Source organism: Aethalodelphis obliquidens, unplaced genomic scaffold (assembly GCF_003676395.1).
Source record: "Aethalodelphis obliquidens isolate GAN/ISIS:26980383/991018 unplaced genomic scaffold, ASM367639v1 scaffold86, whole genome shotgun sequence".
In the NCBI taxonomy this organism is placed as follows: domain Eukaryota; kingdom Metazoa; phylum Chordata; class Mammalia; order Artiodactyla; family Delphinidae; genus Aethalodelphis; species Aethalodelphis obliquidens.
The window spans coordinates 6,036,289-6,051,240 of record NW_020838030.1 but is presented as its reverse complement, the minus strand read 5'-3'; positions in this window follow the sequence as shown (position 1 = coordinate 6,051,240).

Sequence of the window (14,952 nt, the reverse complement as noted above, 5' to 3'; positions counted from 1 at the left end):
AGTAACCACTGGACCACCAGAGAAGTCCCCCAAACCACCTTTTATATAAAAATGTTAGGCAGTGGAGTTAGATCAGGGCTCAGCAAACTACAGCCTGCGGGCCCAATCTGGCCCTCCTATATTTTTACAAATCAAGTTTGACTGGAATACAGCCCTGCTCATGTGTTTGGGTAGTATCAAAACCAAAGGCTCTCTAAACCTAGCACACTCTCATGCTACAAAGGCAGAGTGGAGTCGTCAAAACAGAGGTTGTACGGACCACAAAGCCTAACACGTTTACTATCTGGCCCTATCTGCACTGCAGTTTCCTGGGAGTCAGATGGGGATAATAAAAGGAACCTATATCGTGGGACTGTGATTCAAAGAAAATTAGTTCTTCTCCCTGAGCTTAACCCCTCATGAAGCCACACGAAGACAGCACGTTCTTACAGAGGCCGAGCCACACGGAGCAAGTCTTGCAGGCCCCAGTCTTCACTCCAACACCTGCCTAATGACATGAGGCTCTGTTATCAGCCCCCGCTGAGGACTGAAGATAAACTTTCCTTCCTTGAAAACAATCGTTAGAGTTTGGGTTTCCCAAAAAAAGCAGCCCCCGAGACAAGACTGGAATGCAAGTAGTTTATCTGGGAAGAGTAATCTCGGGAACGACTGGAAGAGGAGAGGGAAGTAAAGCAGAGAAGGGAAAAAAGAAACGAGAGAAGGTGTGGAATCAGGACACTTACAGGGGTGGCAACACGGGCTTAATCCTGATAGGGATCTCGCCGAGGTAGCTCGGGACGTGTGTCTCCAAGTGATCCCACGAGGACGAGGAGGTACCCTCTGAGGCTCTATCCACCACTTCTGATCAGTCATTGGTTGAGGGATGCTCCCTGAGGTGTTAATTATTCGGCCCTTCCAGCCGGAACAGATGGCACCTGGAAATGAGACCAGAGTGCCCTGAAAAGGTAAAGAGGCAACGGGATGGGGCACCTATGGCATCAGAAGCAACACTGCATCAAATAAATTGCCCCCAGTGGAAGGAGAGCATGGGGCTGGGGTTAGGGGAGACTGCCGTTTTTTTGTAGAAATTGCAACATGCTTGTTAAATAAAGCTGCTGTGTGTCTGTGAGAAGACAATTTCCTTAGCCAAAGGCAACTAAAAGTGTTAGGATTTGGAACAGAGAGTATTTATTCTTCGGATAGGACTGCTCTGGGATGTGTGAAATAAGAGCAGCTCTCTACCTTCAAGGTATTATTAATGTTATTAGGCTGTCAGTCAAGCTCTGTTTTCATTTCATTTGTCCTAGAAGAAAATATTCCCCTTTCTCTGCACTTAGGATGTATCATTTTTCCTCACCAGTACGACAGACCACGACTGTCCTTGCCGTGACATATCGAGTTTTTTTATACTTTTATTTTCCTTTCATAAACACAACTGACACTTTCAAGTTTTCAGGTTGGTCTGTATTTGACAATGCAATAAGTGAGAGACAAAGATATTTCAACATTACGCAGCTGTTTCCAATTCACTCATTTTGTGGCTCTTTCTGTTCAGGCACTCATTCAGTCAACAACTCGTTTTCTGAATAGTTACTGTGTCACTTGTTAAAGGTGGAAGGAAGGTGTTAAAAAATTAATAACCCATAACGTCTGCCTTCAGAGAGTTTAAAGTACAACTGTGCTGCAGAGAGCATTTGTTATTTTGGGTCTGCCCAGCATCCTTCCCTCCTTTTGGTGATGGTACCCTGATCTTAGCACACACAGCCCCCCCTGCCAATTCCAATCAGGTCATGTGACCCAGGCCAGTGCATCAGCTCGCTGACTCCTCTAAGACACAGTGATTGGTCCAGAAGTGACCACATGATCAAGTGTGTCCTACCAGAGCGAACTCCAGGACTTGTGTGGGACCTTTCAGGAAGAGATGCTTCCTCCTTGCCCTGTTGAATCTGAGCCCAAAATGACTTAGGCTGGAGCTCCTGCAGCCATTTTCCTTCCATGAGAGGAGAGGCTATCTAAGAATTCAGCTGAAACAGAGGAAGTGGAGCCGAAGGATGAATGAACGGAAGTGGAATCCTGATGACAACCGGACCAAACATTCACCTCTCTCTGGACATTTTGGTGATGGGACCCAATAGTGTCCCTTTTATGGCTAGGCCTCTTCACAGTAGATTCTCCAATAAATGGAAAGAGGCTTTACCAACCCAAAGTCAAGTAAGATGGTATTTTCTGATGAGCGATTTCACATGTCCATCAGTTCCACGAGACAACAAGGTAATGTGGCCGCTGAGAGATTAAATGTTCCCTTAGGAGGTGATGACAGAACTACAGAGTATGGAACCACAGAGGTGTGATTCTTGATCTTGACCCTCACTGGTCAGACCCCACCTAGGATATTCACAAATTCTGGCTACATCACCGCATAAAACGAAGCTATTCAGAGGAGGGAGAGCAGGTTGAGGTAGTTTCTGAAAACCATGTCATAAGAATGATTGAAATGCCGGAGATGTCTAACTAGCAGAAGAAAAACAGAAGTTATAATTTTATGTTTATTTGCACAATTACTTGACTTATCTGAATGACTGGGACGTCGTAAGGACACCAAATCAGTCACGCCCTCCTGGTGAATGTGTTTCAAGCCAGCCTCTGCTCTGGCTTCTGACTTTCGCTGAGAGGCTGAAAATCTGACAACATGCTTTGCTGGTCTGTGAAAGTAAGCCTGAAAGCTGAACTCATCAGTGTTACTTGAAAGTTAATTCTGTTACACGCAATACTGGAGTACTGGACGTCGTCCACTCATCCAGCTTTGCCTGGTCTCATTTATCACCAAAGGTAACTGAGCAGAAGCAGTTCGCGTGTCGGCAGAGTCAGACACAAACTGAAACTTAAAGGAAAAGACACTATAACGTAACACAGCGGCCCTATCAATGCATTCCCTGATTCAATGCCCACATCTCTTCAATCTTATGTAACTAAACAGCATATCCCAGCCTTAGGGGATTTACTTAACAAACATAGTTGGAGCATCTAATGAGAATAGGACATTGTATAGGTAAATTTAGTTGATGGGTATATAATTCAGCAGGATACAACTGATGCCCTTAAAAAACTTATCTATTAGTATAAGAGATGTTGCATACATAAGAGAAGCACAATGGTAGAACAGCGAAGGCAGCTAAAAAATAGTAATGTCCCCAATGGCATCAATTCCTCTTTTTTTCCCTCTAGACAGACATTGCTAACAATCATGACAGTGTTTCCCACTGAGGCTAGATACAACCTCTGAATCTTTCTCAACACAACTTTTCAGGGAGCAATTATTAACCAACCAGATTTCATTTCTGACATGAAATCTACTTGTCACACCTGAGTTGGAGCTTGTAGGGAGAACAGATGGATTCCCACGGCAGAGGTTTCTGGTACTAAAAGGATAGCGAGAACGTCTCCTCATAGAGATCTGAGGAACATTCTTGCCATACAGAAGACAAAAACATATGAGCCGTAACTGAGGTGGGAAAGAAAGAGTAGTGCATTTTGACTGAAGTCTCTGTGAGTGGAGATGATGCTGGAAATGGAAGATTGAGGGCTTAGATGCTACACTAGGAAATGGAAGTTACTTGGAGGACAAAAAGAACCATCAAAAAAATTATATAAGAGAAGTGATATGTTTTATAAATATCACTGGCTGGACTCCAGGAAGAAAAAGAACGGGAGTCAAAAGCAAATTAAAATACAGAGAGATGAGTCAAACAGTCAAAGCACACAGACAGAGTATGAAGGTCTGACAATGAAAGTAAAAAAATAAAAAGACAGAATTAGAAGAAGAATTCTAGAGAAGAAACAGGAATAATGATGGTGTACTGGTCCCGACAGTGGGAGGGTGAGGAGGGGGAAACGCAGATCATGACTCCAGATTTTGAATTTGAGTGAATAAGAGGATATGGCATCATTAGCTGAGATACAGAAGACTGGTCCCCTATGGCGCACGCTGAGCACTGAAGTACAGTAGGACATCCTGTTAAGATGTCCAGGTAGAAATTGAGAATACAGGCCTGGAACTTGAGGAGAAACAGAGGGTGGACATATGGAGGTGAGAGCGCCAGTCACGAGAAAGTAGGAGGGTGGTGGACGACAGGAGGGATGGCCAAAGGGCTATGGAAAGAAAGTCTGTTTTCAGGAAGCAGCCTGAAGGAAGGGCCACATAACTCAAAATGCAGCGTGCCATTTCTGAAGATAATAACTCCTATCAAGGGCTATAGATGATTTTGAATCGACTAGGAGCTTTATTTTTTCTTTTTAGCAAAGCAAGTCCCTCTAGCAGCCTTGCACTGGCTACTGGTGTGGTCATCTAGAGGCCACCGTTGGAACCACTCACTCCCTGGACCTATGGCCCTCAGGACGGACAGAGCTGTGCACAAAGCCGTGAAGAGACTGGTTTAGCTACAGACTCAGATCCAAGGAGACAGGCCTCCCAGGGTCGGGTGGAGAGAAGCATCCCCTCGTGCACCCCAAGTACATTTACGGCAGCCCCTCGGAGTCAGGATTTGGCTTGACCCTAGGGATTACAGACGTGAATAAAACTCAGGCCTTTCAAATCCAGCACTTGTTAACACTTGAAAATGTTAACAAAAATATGATGGAGGAAACAGTTTGTCTATCCAAGGAGAAGGGTAATCAGAAAAGTCTAATTAGGTGTGAGAAATTCTCCTCTGACTTTCAAGGGACCTGTACTAGGCCTAGTACCCACTAAATCTGGATAGATGGATGGACGGATGGGTGGATGGGTAGGTGGGTAGATGGACAGAGGAGGCATACATTTGTTAATGATAGTGATGTGGAGTAATTGTTAGCATACTAGAGTAAGCTATCTTTTTCCTCTCCGTGATAGCTAAAGAAGATACTAGTTTAATTGAAGTAAGTCTGAAAGAGAAAGACAAACACCGTATGGCATCACTTATATGCAGAATCTAAAATATGACACTGATGAACCTATCTATGAAACAGAAACAGACTCACACAAAGAACAGACTTGTGGCTGCCATGGGAGGGGGAATGGGGGAAGGATGGATTGGGAGTTTAGGGTTAGCAGATGCAAACTATTATATAGAGAATGGATAAACAACAAAGTCCTACTGTAGAGCACAGGGAACTATATTCAATATCCTGTGATAAACCATAATGGAAAAGAATGTATATGTAACTGAATCACTTTGCTGTACAGCAGAAATTAACACAACATTGTAAATCAACTATAATTCAATTAAAAAAAAGATGATATTGGTTTAGTTCTTTCTCTTTCTACACTCTACTTAAAGGATACAGCAATTGTCACAGACCTCCTTTTCAATTTTTGGAAAAAGGGACCAAAAAACCCCCACGTACATGCTGATTTCCATAAAAAAAAAAAAAAGAGTGAGAGTTAATGTTGAACTACACCGCTCCTCTCCCCACCCCTGCTCTATGTGGGTGGTACGTAGTGGGGACAGAATATCTAAAATGAGGGTGAGAACTCTTCCTGGGCAGAGGAGTTAGCAGTTCCAAAATGTTGCTGGACTCAAGAGCTAGGAAACAACAGGGGACTGGATGCCTACCATGGAGTACGTGAGGTCCTGGGTGAGACCAGAATCCCTACTTGGACTGCACTTCCCTGAATGTAATATGTGGCGAAAACAACTAGTCAACCAAAATTTCACGGGCTCTCTTGCATTTCCAGACATCTTTTGAACTTAGGATTTGGACCATGTGACTAGCTCTTGTCAATGAACTGTAAATGGAGACAACATATATCCCTTCTGGACTAATGCAGTTAAGAGCTGGTGTGCATTTTCCAACTCTCTCTTCCCTCTCTGGTGATCTATAAATCACACGTTCTAGATATCACAGTTAACAAGACAGAAGAGGCTGCCAGAGCAAGAGATCCACCTTCGATGAGTTACACCAGTGAGACGCAGGGGTTTATTTGTTACTGCAGCATAGCCTAGCACTGTTCTAACATCTAACACCACTCTGACCATGAGGTACATGGGTCACAAGTTCATTACAGTTATGACAGTGATATTGAATAAATGTTTCTTTAAGTCCTCACACTCATTCTCATACTACCTAATTTCCCAATTCATTGCCTATAAAATACACAAACACTCACACACTGTTTTGTTGTCAGATGCACATACCAAAAAGATAAGTAGGTAGGTAGGTAGGTAGGTAGGTAGATAGATAGGTAGGTGCTTTTAATACAACTACAAGGCAGAAAATACAAAGAAAAATAATTTAGCATCCGTATCTACCCAAATCAACCACTGTTTGTATTTTCTTACATTGCATTAGATGAAAATATGTTTCAATCATGCTTTTCAGAGGAACAAAACACAAAAGTAATAACAGAAGACACCACTGATATTACTTGTATGTATGAATAGCAAACTGGCATAGAAGTCAGTATCCTGTTTTCAAGACAGTCCATTTAATTCAAGGAACACCTATAGAGGTGGTTTGGAAGATGAATCATTTTTATTTCAGTAGCTTCAGGGGTAAATTTTAACTACTCTCTCATTTTTTCTATTGAAAAAGGATATAGAAAAAAATGACAATTTTTTTCAACCCTGTAGCATAAGTATTAGGGACAGGCAAAAACACAAAGAAAGAAGAAGAAAGGGGAGAAAATGAAAAAATCTTTTTGCTATTATATTGTTACAATTTATCAATAGTGTCCCATAAAATTTTTATGTGACATCCTGAGATGTGATAAAAAAAAGTCATAAGTTTAAAATAAAACTGTACCTCTAGTTCCCTTCTAATCAGTCTATTTGTGAAACTGTAGCAAATACTAAACCTATATTCTGAAAGCAAATAGAAGGTAGGCTCATAGGAAAAAGACAAAAAATAAAGAAAAAAATATTGTTTTTTCCTTTAAGATATTAAGTTTATTTTATATAAATAATATTAAATACTGTATTTATTTATTTTAATTTTTATTTTAAACAATACCATTACTTATTAAACCATTCTCAAGGTCTGTAGAAAGATGGCAAAGTCTCCCTCAGTCTAATTTCAAGTACTGTAAAAGAAGTATTTTTCAGTTTTCTTCACTGACCCACCTGTCCATCCTTTCATCCATCCCACCATCCATCTATTCATCCCCCATTCATCCTTTCATCCGTAACATCCATCCACTCCTTCCTCCCGTCCATCCATTTATTCCCCCATCCATCCTTTTATCCATCCTACCATCCATCCATGCATCCATCAACCCTCCCATCCATCTTCATCCCCCATCCATCCTCCCATCCATTCATTCATCCATCCATTCATCCCCCATCCACCCATCCATCGTCATTTATTTGTCCCCCCCATCCCTGCATCCATTCATTTCACTCACCAAATGTTCAATTAGTCTATGAAATGCAAAGTGCTAACCTCAAAGAACTTTGTAAACTATCATATACATAACTTTAGAGAAAGGCTGGTAAAGATATGACATAGGAGAGGTACCAAAAAGTACTGAGTTTGAAGAGAGGAGCAGTCTCACAGTGGAGATGGAAACGTCTTCGTGGAGGAGAAAGTTGAGGGTGGAAATAAAGTCAAAGCAGCATCTCGTTCAGGGCCTTACAGATGAGGCTGAATCGGAAAGCAGTACCATTAACAAACAACTACCCATCTCAAAGCAAGTTTATTAGCTGCCAATGAAACATGTAACATTCTGCAAACCACTCCTGGAACGTTCTACCATTTACTAAAAAGTAAAAATCTAGAATGCGGATCAAGGTGGCAGTTTTGGTTTTTTTTAACTTTGTTAAGCAGAAAGTTTCACAATGCCTATCCTAGTGGGGCCTACAATCAAAATGTCATCAGATTGCCTCCTCCTGTTTTTCCAATCTCTCAGGAAAATTGCTGCTCAAAAAAACAGCCATAGCAGAACATTCTGACATTATTTCTATGCCGCTTTCCAAAAAGGTGGCATTTCGTTAATGTCGGCATTCAGGTGTCATTCACATCAGATGCTGTGATTATATTTTTTCAACCTAGGGTTTTACTTTTCTAATGACAGGTAAGGTTATCCCCCCCCCCCCCCCTTACCCCCCCCCCCCACAAAAAAGATCCAAAATACCCTTGGTTATACAAAAAGGGAACTGAGCAATATCTCTGGGGCCCTCTCACGGGATTGATGAATTGGAAAGTACCGAGTTGCTGATGAAGCAGCCGTACTTTGGTCTTCTATTTCCCACTTCTCTTGTCTTAATTCCGTGGAGGCTCAGAGCTGGGAATTCTCTTTACAGGACTGGCAGCCTCCTCTTCTGTTTTCCCATCAGCTGCACCACTATTTAATCAAGGGAGCTAATCAACTGTGGAGTTCATAATGGTTGTCAGTCACATTTCCTGTGTTGATTGATGAATCTAACTTTGGACTAAATGTCTTTGTTCAAAATTAGATGACAGCAGAATCGAGATTAATACTATATTTTTTTAAAGCTGCATTATGGCAGCTAATAAAAGTAGTTCTCTCATTGTTATGGTACCACACTGGTGGCACTGGAGATGATTTTAGACCGTTTTCATCCTAATAACTACATATATTTTAACATGCATTATGTGAACTTTCTGCTTATGACAACTGATACTGTTTTTTCATAAGGGTTAGTGATCAATTTTTTCCTTTTTGTAAAAATTTAAATAAAAATGAGTCCGTGTATGACTGTGACTGTGTGTGTGTGTTGAATAAATAAATCTCAATCCACCTCCTTTTCTGCCAATAATCAAAACCATTTACTAAGTCACCTTTCTCCTGTCTCTCTTTTCCTACCTCTCCAATCCATTCTCTCCCTTAAAATAAAAGTTAAAGTAATTCAGGGACTTCCCTGATGGCACAGTGGTTAAGAATCCACCTGCCAACGCAGGGAACATGGGTTTGATCCCTGGTCTGGGAAGATCCCACATGCCGCGGAGCAACTAAGCCCGTGCACCGCAACTACTGAGCCTGCGCTCTAGAGCCCACGAGCCACAACTACTGAGTCCGTGTGCCACAACTACTGAAGCCCACACGCCTAGAGCCCGTGCTCCACAGCAAGAGAAACCACCGCAATGAGAAGCCTGTGCACCGTAACGAAGAGTAGCCCCCGCTTGCCGCAACTAGAGAAAGCCTGCACGCAGCAATGAAGACCCAATGCAGCCAAAAATAAATAAAATTTTTTTAAAGTTAATAAAATGCAGATTACACATAGACAATTGCCTGGGGCAATTGTCCCCATGGCCACTTAGGGACACAGTGTGAAAAAAGTGAAGCTTCTCTCCTAGAACTGGTCTAATCTAACTACTGAATCCTGAACCCACGAAGCACTTACTTGCCTCATTTACAGTGTCTTCTATATTCCCTCCTATTTTCCTTCGTTTTTTGATTACTTAACAATGCTTCTTAGTAATAATCTCAGAAGAATGTCTTGATAGACTGCAACCATTAAGGACTTTCTCCACAGAGAAATGTACTTGAAATGTTTATCAGATAGAGGGGATGGTGTGCGGGGGGGTCTGTGGAGGAGTCCATGGCAGTCATAACAGAAAAAACTAATAAGACTAAAAATGTTTACTTCAACTCAATGGGGAAAGAGGGGTTTTTCCTTAATTATTAAGTTCTTAAGACAACAAAATCACATTATCACACTATAAAATTGAGCAAAATGCAGAACGATCTTCTGCATAGTAAGTAACCTTATTATCTTTTTTTTTTAATCTTCCCTTAGCCCCTAGCCCTTAGTTATCTCCTGGGATTACAGAAATCTCAACAATTCTCCTTTTCTGTAAAGGAGAAAAGGGATTTTTCTATTCGCTTTACTTAAATTTCGTAGGCTACACTATAACCGATTGAGGAAGGGGGTCTCTGTTCTTTGGAGTTTAAATATGAACTCGCTTTATCTTCTCCAAGAATTGCCACCAACTGTCCTCTGTAGGAGTCCCACAGCTGCCCAGGATAGTCTCTCTCTCTCCTGACACCTCCATCTGACTGCAGAACGTGCGGTCACCTTTGGTTATTAAAACAGTTTCAGGTTGGGCCTTTGGGATCCATCATGTTTGTTTCAAAGCATCAATTTCATAGTCATTCCAAAGTAGCCTCTTTCCCTTCCCTCCCGGATACAGGCTACAATGTCAGCTCATGATCCCAGAGAAGAGGGAGGCGGGCAGCGCCTGCAGCTTCCTTCCCAGCCCTGCCTTCCTTGTGAATGGTGGTAAGGTGAAGAGGAAGAAGGAAACAGGCATCTTTTGTGACTGCCCCAGGGCTGCGCTCAGACTTCTCCTTGACTGGCCATAACCACTGATCTGTTTCTTATTCTATGGACTTCAGAACCATGAGTGGAGGCTCCAAGAACCCTTTTGTTGGGAGTGTCTCTCCACTCCCTGCCTAACAAGCAAAGCTTCAACCCCTCAGCAGAACATTTAAGGTTCTTCACAATCAGATTCAAAACTCTTTTTCCAACCCCATTTCCTGCTACTCTGCTTCAGAAACCCTATACTTCAGCTCCATGAAACCTTTGTCAGTTGGCCCATGTCATCCTCTGTCCTGGCTTGTCCACTGCTTCCCCATCCCTCAAATTAGACTACCCTTCCCCCTCTCCTCAACTCTCTAAATTCTTATTTACCTGCCAGTCTTGGGATGTGTCAGGCTTCCAGACAGATTGGGGGCTGGGGACAGGCCTGGTTCACTGAGTTCTCTGGAATCCTGAAACAGAGGACTCTATAAATACAAAATTTAAAACCAAAAGAAAACTGAAAATATCCAGACTTTCTTTCATAAGTCATCTAGACGTACAGCTGGTATTCTCCCTGTACTTTCAGTTCTTTCTACAATGCTGTTATAATTTTCTATAGCTAAAAGTCAATTTAAAAATAACAATAAGCCAGGGACTTCCCTGGTGGTCCAGCGGTGGAGAGTCCGCCTTGCAATGTGGCGAATGCGGGTTTGATCCCTGGTCGGGGAGCTAAGATCCCACATGCCACGGGGCAGTTGGGCCCGTGTGCCACAGCTACTGAGCTTGCACGCCACAGCTGGAGGGAAGCCCGCGCGCCGCAATGGAAGATCCCGCATGCCTCCACGAAGATCCCGTGTGCTGCAGCTAAGACCCAACGCAGCCAAAAAGAAATTAAATAAATAATAAATAAATCTTAAAAAAAAAAACAATAACCATATAAAAAAGCCATCAAGGAAACAGTTAAAATTTCTTTCAAAAGCCCCATCATGACTCCCACGTAAGTGATGCTGTTTTCTTAAAACAAATAAATTATAAAAATGACCCAGAGGGGTTTCCCTGGTGGCTCAGTGGTTGAGAGTCCGCCTGCCGATGCAGGGGATGCGGATTCGTGCCCCGGTCCAGGAAGATCCCACATGCCGCGGAGCGGCTGGGCCCATGAGCCATGGCCGCTGAGCCTGCGCGTCTGGAGCCTGTACTCTGCAATGGGAGAGGCCACGACAGTGGGAGGCCCGCGTACCGCAAAAATAATAATAATAATAAATAATTAATTAATAAATAAATAAAAGAGGCTGCTAGGACAGTCACAAAGGTGCAAGAGACAACAAAGACCAATGACACGGTTGAGTGGTAAGTTTTATCTCCTATATGAGGCGTCTCCTTCAAGACTGCAAGAAGTAGCTGTTTCATCTAATGCATAGACACCAACACAGAGAGTCAAACAAAATAAAGAAACAGAGGGCTAGGTTGCAAAGGAAAGAACAAGATAAAACCTGAGGCAAAAAAAAAAAAAAAAAAAAACCCTAATGAAAAAGCCTAATAACCTTAATGAAAAAGACTAGTAACACCAAGTGTTGATGAAGATTAGACCAACAGCACTCTCCCGTGGGGCTCTAGGAGCATGAAATGGTACAGTCACTTTAGAAAACAGACTGTCACTGTCTACTCATACCCTCCTAGGTGACACCTTAGAGACATGCATGCCCAGATGCAACGAAATACACATTTAAGACTGTGCATAGCAGCATGACTTGCTGGAAATGACTGGAAACAATCCATGTGTCCATTAACAGTGGAATGGATAAATATTCATACAATGGAATATTCTACGCCAATGACATAAGCCACAACTACACACAAAGCATGGACAGAGTTCACAAACCTAATATCGAGAAGAAGGAAAAAAAAAGCCAACCACAAATGAACACAAACAATATTAGCTCATTTATATAAAGTTCAAGACCAGGTAAAACAGAGCCAGTGATTTACCAGAGAAGGTGGCCTTGTGGACACATTCATGGTGCAGAGAGGGGTTGTCATTGACGTGGGCATCCTGGGAGCTCTGAGTGGCTGTTGGTTTCCTGACCTGTAATTACACAGGGGTTTGCTTAATAATAATTTATTACGCTGAATCTGTGTGCACCTTTTGTGTTGGTAATAGTTCACAATTTTTAGAAAAGGATTTAAATTATTTGAGGCCTGCCGTCTGTGAAATGAGATTTTTTTTAAATAAAAAAAGCATCTCTAGCAGGACTTTTTTCTTTTCAATGATACCACTGCATCTTAATGGATATGTCGTCCTCATCATGACAACAGTGATATTATGTGATTTCACTTTTTATGACTTTCACTAGCTCATAAAAGGTATTGCAGTTCTGTCTGGTTCCCTTGGCATGCTGGTTGTCAGGGCACTTCCTCTGAAAATGCAGTAAGCCACACGGAGATGATGCCTGGATGTTCCCTGTCAAGAGCCCCAGCTGACCCCAGGCTTGGAGTTACCCCAGCCAGGCACCACACAGGTGAGTGAGGAAACCTCAGAAGATCCCCACCGCCAGCCAGTGGAGTCTTCCCAGCTGAGACCCACACGTCGTGGCTCAGAGATAAGCCACGTGCCACGCTCCGTCCAAGTCCCTGACCCCCAGAAACCATGGGCACAATGACACAGCTATTGATTGATGCCACTAAGTTTTCAGTGTCTGCCCAGTCAGAATGGCCATCATTAAAAAGTCTACAAATGACAAATGCTAGAGAAGGTGTGGAGAAAAGGGAACCCTCTTACACGGTTGGTGGGAATGTAAGCTGGTGCAGCCACTGTGAAAAACAGAATGGAGGTTCCACAGCAAACTAAAAATAGAGTTGCCATATGACCCAGCAATCCCACTCCTGAGCCTATATCCAGACAAAACTCTAATCCAAAAAGATACATGAACCCCTATGCTCGCAACAGCCCTATTCACAATAGCCAGGACATGGAACCAACCTTAATGTCCATCAACAGATGCATGGATAAAGAAGATGTGATACATATATATAACAGAATACTACTCAGCCATAAAAAAGAATGAAATAATGCCATTAGCAGCAACGTGGATGCAACTAGAGATGATCATACTAAGTGAAGTAAGTCAGACAGAGAAAGATAAATACCATACGATATCCCTTATATGTGGAATCTAAATATGATACAAATGAACCTATCTATGAAACAGAAACAGAATCACAGACATACAGAGCACACTTGTGGTTGCCAAGGGGGAGGGGGTTGGGGGAGGGGAGGGGTGGAGGCTGGGGTAAGCGGATGTGAGCTTTTATATATAGAATGGATAAACACAAGGTCCTACTGTATAGCACAGAAAACTATATTCAATATTCTATGATAAACCATAACGGAAAAGAATATTTAAAAAACGATGTATATATATATGTATAACTGAGTCACCCTGCTGTACAGCAGAAATTAAAACAACACTGTAAATCTTCAATAAAAAAAAACATATTGGTTAGATTCTAGTAGGAGAAAGAAAAAAAAGAAGTTTGCGGTGTCCATGACACAGCCAGAGCTACTGGGATGACCACCTCACTACCATTATTTCTAATTTTTGTAAGATGAAAAGAGGTATTTCATTAGCATTTTCCAGGGGGTGTGGGTAAGGCTTGGAGCAATAAGATGAACCAACCAACATTATATGGAGGGACCCCAATTTAAACCTGAATCTGTCCCCAAAGTCTGGGCACTGTCCATATGCCATGCTGCCTTTCTTTCAGGGAGGGGTCAGTCACCACAACAAAATACCTCAGGAATGTGTGCAACAGAGATAAGCGAGTTTCCTCAGTGTAACCTTTAACGCTGAGCCCAACCATCAGAATTTCCATGAGGAGAGGGAGAGGGGTTAACGTCCACCCAACAGCTCCAGAGCACAGGCAGTTCACCCAGCCCACAGTTTCTCACCTGTCAACTATCAGTCAAGATACTGGGACATACCATGGGAGAATATCTTCTTGGGGCTGACTTTGGGGTTTTTTTATGAAGGTAAAAATAAGGAAATAATGGAAATGTTAAGAAATAATGATGCCCTTGGACACATTGCTTCTTGGCCAACTGAATCGTCTTAAGAACGTGGAATTCTTACACATATCTGCACAGCACTTAAAGTTTTCAAAGTGTTCCTAAAACATACCTTGGGTGAAAGTCCTTGGTAAATTGTAAGGCATGATGAGGGACAGCACCATTATGACACACAGGGGACAATACAAGTTAAGGAGCATCTATCTGCTGTGGCCATGGAAACAATGAAAGAAAAGAGGAAATGAAAGGAGGATGGGCACATGCCATGGGAATGTGATTTTCCTCTTCTGTATCCTCAGTATCAAGAACAGAGTCAGATACACATATGACGTCCAATTTCCAGAATGGTATCTGGATATTCCCTTTTAAGCCAGCCACTGAAAGTTCTGCAGTCTCATAGGACGAATGTTCCTTCCCACTCTGCTCCCTCCACGGAAGGGCTCAGCAAGACTTCGCCACAGCGATGACGAGGGAAAGAGTGAAAGCCTGTCTGCATATTAATGGTGGCCAAGGTGACTTTCCCCTTTATGAGCTAAAGGACACTAGTGTAAAAGACAGAGGTCTGTAGCCCTGTGAAGAATCCTATTCCCCATAAAAGGGTGTTAGAACTCCATTTGATGGTCTCCATTCAAGGACTTCCTGCTTTTCTAAACTATGAGAGTTTAAAATGTACTG